Source organism: Streptopelia decaocto, assembly GCF_964273445.1.
Source record: "Streptopelia decaocto genome assembly, chromosome: 18".
Taxonomy (NCBI): domain Eukaryota; kingdom Metazoa; phylum Chordata; class Aves; order Columbiformes; family Columbidae; genus Streptopelia; species Streptopelia decaocto.
The window spans coordinates 4,093,485-4,099,484 of NC_138673.1; positions in this window are offsets into that span (position 1 = coordinate 4,093,485).

Genomic DNA, 6,000 nt, shown 5'->3' on the forward strand with positions numbered 1-6,000 from the left:
ATGGAAAGCTGAGATTTGTCTTGACATCTCTTGATTCTCATTAGTGGTGTTTATCAGCGAAGGAACCTGGTCCAATGGGTTTAGTTTAAAAGCTTTTTAACCTTGGGTTTGGCTCCAGGAAGGGCTTGTTCAGGGAACCATGAGCGTGTCGACATCCTTCTATCTTTACCTAAACCCCTAAGTTGTTTCCGCTGGTTCTACACACTCAGAGAATAGTCTAATTAGGTAATTTTATTAAATATAAATAAATAGGATGATTGTGAAATTGGGGGAGAGTGGGGAGCATTCCTGAGACAACCGGGCTTGAGGTTTCACCCAGTGTAAGCAAGGTGATAAACATAACAAATTCAGTTTAATCTGCTAATTAAATGTAATGTGTTGCCAGGCATTGGAACGTAAGAGAGGTCACAACTGTAAGGTTTAGGAGCTGCTGTTCTTTGCATCAAGTTAATTAAGACTGTTTTTCCTCCAAGAGATCAAAATGAAGCTGCAAGCTACCTGGGAAGTGGGTGATTTTTTTAAACCTCCTTTTAGGAGAAGGCTCTGCTGTGTTTAGAACAGAACTGGCCCAAACACCCTGAGTTTTCACAGTGGGACCCACAGTTCCAGTGGGTCTCGTATCTTCGCAGACATAAATCAAGCCCTGCCCTTTTATACCATTTTGAGTCTGGAGTGACCGTCTGCAAATCCATGAAGGGTCACCCTGCTACACAATCTGGGCACGTGGGAGCAGAGCAAGGCCAAATAATGTGATTTGCTGCTTTCCATTTCTAATGATGAACGTGGTTTCTTGCAACCAGAAGTGAGCAACGTTGGGTATCTGCCGGGGAAGCCACCGGCACAAGCATTGGACTTTGTTTTTATGGGACAAACACAACCATGGGAGCCTATGAAAAGCACAACCCGGCCTTTAGGTAAAGCTACTAGAATGTTGGAAAACAGATTAATATATATAAAGAAAATGCTTTTCAACACTCCACCAGTTAATCTGTAGGAGGTCAGGCTGGATAATAATGGGAACAAAGAATTGGTAAAATGACCTGGAAAAACAGGAACTGTGCTGGAGGGAAACAGAAATTTGGCCAAGCTCTGAATTTGAAAAAGTCCATTCTGATTGAAGTGAATAAGAGAGAAATCCACTGTGAATAGGGAAGGAATTAAGTAAGAGGTGAAGGAAGTAAGATTAAAGCTAATTCTTTCCATGACGGTCAGGTCCAGTGTAATCAGTAATCTTTCCTGATTTTTACCTAAGAAAGCACAAATAAAAAGAGCTGGTACCCGGCTCAAACCCCGGCTGCGGTGTTGTGGCGGGGCTCACAATGGCTGTGCGGTCTCGGGAGGAATAAATACTTGAATTGTGCGGCTTTCTCTTGCACCCAGCAAAATCTGCAAAGGCGGAAAATCAAAAGATGAATTCTTGAGTCAGGAGAACTGTTGAGTCAAAAGCCCTTTCGTCTCACCAGCTTGCTTGCGCATAAGTCATGTCTGCGTTTCTTACCCTTCTCCTTTACATAAACCACCCACTGAAAGCTCATTAATCAAAAATGTCAATGGTTTCACAGAAATCCCCCCCACTCACACCTTGGGTTTTATGTTCCCTGGAGTAGCAGGTTGGGCTTTTTTCTTCCCACCAATTGTCTTTTTTTTTTATATTTTTGTTCCTTCATACTGCGAGTGCTAATATAAAAGAGCGTTTCATCCTCCATAGGGTCAATTTTGCGTACGCTGCTGCATTTCAAATGACATCACTTTGCCTTCAATAATTGTCCTCCTTGCGCTGCTCTGAAAAATTACGTTTCCCTCCACTCATTCACCGGTCTCAAAATACACCGTGATGCGTTTGATCTTTTGGCACCTTATTTTTCTGCAGCAGCTGTCTCAGCTTCTTGAAAGCCAGTGGCGTTTTGGAGGGTGCTGCTCTTTGCTCGCTGCCTTCCCCAGCGCGACACTCGCTGCTGCGGCTTCTGCCTCTGCGCTCGGTCGAGGGAGGAAAAACCTCCCGCCGAGGCAGGACCCGGCGAGCTCAGAATAGTTGTTTATTTACCAGAAACTCAAAGGCTCCCCCAGAGTAAAGCAAATCCCTCTTGAATTTTGCACTAACAGTGCTTCAAACCACAGAATCACAGAATCACAGAATCACAGAATCACAGAATCGACTGGGTTGGAAAAGACCTCAGAGATCATCCAGTCCAACCCTTGGTCCAACTCCAGTCCATTGACTAGATCATGGCACTAAGTGCCATGTCCAATCTCAGTTTAAAAACCTCCAGGGCCAGTGAGTCCAGCACCTCCCTGGGCAGCCATTCCAATGCCTGACCACTCTCTGCAAAGAATTTCTTCCTAATCTCCAGCCTCAATTTCCCCTGGCAGAGTTGAAGCCCATGGCCCCTTGTCCTATTGCTGATGCCTGGGAGAAGAGACCAATCCCCACCTGGCTAGAACTGCCCTTCAGGTAGTTCTAGAGAGTGCTGAGCTCAGCTCTAAGCCTCCTCTTCTCCAGACTAAACAAGCCCAGCTCCCTCAGCCTCTCCCCATAGCTCTTATGTTCAAGTCCCTTCCCCAGTCTTGTTGCTCTTCTCTGGACCCGCTCCAGCACTTCAATGTCTTTCCTGACCTGAGGGGCCCAGAACTGAACACAATACTCCAGGGGTGGCCTCCCCAATGCAGAGCACAGGGGAAGGATCACTGCCCTTGTCCTGCTGACCACGCTCTTTTGGATACAGGACAGGATCCCATTGGCCTTCCTGGCCACCTGGGCACACTGATGGCTCATGTTGAGCTTCCTGTCAATTAGTACCCCCAGGTCCCTTTCTGTCTGCTCTCCAGCCACTCTGTGCCCAGCCTGGAGCGCTGCAGGGGGTGAGAGAACCAAGAGAACCTGCTGCTGGGAGGTTGAAGCTTTGCTTGAATTCCGTCTGCACGAAGGTGAGGAGGGGGATCCACGGATGAGGAGCACAGACCGATGTCCAGGAGGTCTCACTGCCTGGCCCTGTGTTTGCCAGAAACTGCAGGAATTAGAGATGCTGCTCTGCTCCATAAGTTCTCGCAGCCAAAATCGGTGTTGCAAGGGCATGAGAAAGATCCCTCCAGCTCCTTGGGGCGTTCGGTCTGCTTGCTTTTTGTTGCTCCATGTTCCTTTGTGCCCCCTGGGCCGGCAGAAGCTGCATGATGGCTGCACACAGTGTAAAAGTGGTCGCAGACCACCGAGTCTCACCTGGTTCAGCAACACTCCGTCTGGGCTCGAGCGGACGGAGAGCAGCCATCGCTGCGCTCGCACAGGCACGAGCTGCAGGTGACCGTCTTAACTCGCCTCCTGGCTTCTGATTTTGACACTGCCCTTCACACAAAGCTGTTGGGAGGTTCCCAGGGGAAGAAGGCAGATCCCTGCTGCACCCATAGAGCTGCCTTTGGGTGCCTATTTTGGGGACTGCTTCCCACAACATTCCTGTGGTTGCCCATGTAGCATCTTCTCCTGGTTGTAGGAGCCACTGTGCTCCGAGCAGGCTTCTGGCTGCCAGACCCCGCTGGGAGAGGCATCACCGCTTGCTTGTTCTCTCAAGTGTCCCTCAGCCTCGCACACTGGCCCTGAAATAGAAAATGTGCTTCCTGGTGAGGTCTGGGATCCCGTTATCCCAGGCTGCTGTGAGCTCCAGGCACGTTCATGTGGTGTTGAGCGGCTGTGTGCAGAGTCACGCAGTTGTCAGTGCTGATCCATGGCTTTAATTACAGACTGGTCTTTTGGTAAGTCTCGGATAAGTCAAAACAGACAATGGCAGCTCAGTCCCAGCTTGTGAGCAGTCTGGTTTAGTATGCAGGAGCCCATATCTGCAGCAAAACTTGGCCAGAGTGTGACTTTCTCTGGGCAAAGGCTGGGTTTTGTGTCCCACCACCCGTCCCCCAGCAGCAAACCGGTGGCTCCCCAGCCTTGTTCTGCCCTCGCAGTGGGGCAGCTTGGCCTCTGATCTGATCTTCTGCTGGCACAGCCCAGCTCCTGGCTCACAGGTGCCTCCTTGGGCTGTGTCAGGTGTGCCGGGAGGTTTTTGCGGAGCCAGAGCCCCCTGTTTCTGCAGGGAATGCAGGAGGAGGAAGGCAAGACAGGGCCTGTGGCTGTTTGGAGATGCTGCACCCCCAGATGCAGCGTGATGCCTCGTATTGAGTTGACTGGCTGCTGGTCATGGTTGTGCTTTGGGCAAGGCCATCAGGGCTTGCAGAACAGCGGCACAGCCCCACAGCAGCGTTTTGTGTCTCCCATTGCAGGTGCCTCGATGGGAGCAAGGGCAGCTTGAGGGTGGCATCCAGCTCAGCACCAGGCACTGCACCATCACCCAAGGCCTGGAGACCTCCCCAAGCCAGCAAGCACAAGCCCCAGGCTGCGACTGCAAATGGGGGCGCTGGAAGAGCAGCATCCTGGCAAGTGGGGCTGGGGGATCCCCAAAAGAAACCATCCCCTTGGGGTGCCTGCTGCAGAGCCAGGAGTAATGGAGCAGCCCCATGCACAACCCCCCGTTTCCACCCCACCCCAGCCCAGGCCCTGGGTGATGCTGGAGGCAGCATCTTTGTGCCCAAAGCAAGTTCACCCCATCCTGCTTTTTCAGCTACTGCCTCCCACAGCCCCGGCGCCTTCCCGGGGAGCCCTGCCAGCTAATAAACCACTTTCAATCTCTAAAGAAGGTCCTTTGTGCAGCCTTTTGTCAACAGGGCCTGTCCCATTGCTATAGCTACGGCCCCTTCCCTGCCGGCCACACCTGTTTGTTTTTCCAGCTCCTTTCTGTTGCCATCAGATTTCTCTGCCACCTAAATTAAAATGCTGAGAAAAGCCCAGCCCTGGTCCTGCGCCCTTGTCGCTCTTCCCCATTAAGGAAACTCCTCGCTCTCCGGGGACCGATTTCTGCAGGCGATGGCCTCAAACCAGCCTGCTCGGCTTGGGCCCCTCGGCACAGCTTTGTTTTTCTGGCTTTTATCCTTAAATTTATTGCTTGTGGTGGAGCGGGGCTGGCGCGGTTTGCAGCGAGGTCCCTGGGTGAAGGAGACTCCTTGGGAAAGGCTGGCGATGGTGATGTCCCATGGCCCGTCAGCAGGAATTTTGCAGATACACCGCAGGGATTCCTCGCTGAATGCTTTTTCTCTGCATGCATAAAGCCCCCCCAAAATTAGTGCTTTTGGGTATGGATCTTGTGCGCCTGCCCAAGCAGCAGGACCTGCCCCAGCTCCTGGGGTGAGCATGGGGGCTGCAGCACAGCGTGGGGCAGGATTTTCCCCCACAGGACCTTGGCCCTCTGCTGTCCCCAGGACCAGGAGCCTTCCTGGGGGCTTGTGTTGCCCTTTAGGGACATTAAAGAAGGAAAATATACCATCTTCATGAGCTGTGGCTGCTGTGTACCCAGAAAAAGACACCCAGAGGTGGGAAGGATCCTAGGGGAATTTCCCTTCATTTGCAAACCTTGTCCCTGCACAGGGTGTTTCGCCCACACCACCTTCAGGAATATGATTGCCCACAGATATCAAAAGCATTTCCGTGAGCAAAGAGGGCTTATCTTGATCTTTATTGGGGCAACCTGACCACAAGGATCCTGCTTTTCTCTTCCCGCGTTTCATTTCTTCCCCTGCCAGATGCAGCTGAGGTTCGTCCCCGGCACAGCGGACCTGCCGTGTCGGTATTTGCGTTCCCTGCTCCGCGCACCGAACCCCGCTGGGGCTGAGTCACGCTCTCCGCTGCCGGCTGACTCACCGCTGTGCCGACATCGCCGGGAAACCTCCGGAACCAGGCAGAGAATTCCACCCCCAGGCTGCGAGGTTGAATCCCACAGTGCCGCAGCTCCAGCCCTTTCTGCTGGGACACGAAGTGATGCTGGAAAGGAGCGGGGAGACACCTCTGGGGACACGCAGCCCTGGCCAGGTGTGAAGGTGTGACGGTCCTGGTGACAAGGATGGGCTGGAGGCAAGGAGCAGGTTTCCAGGATTTGGCCTTACTTTTGCCACAGGCTGGCGATGAAATAATTA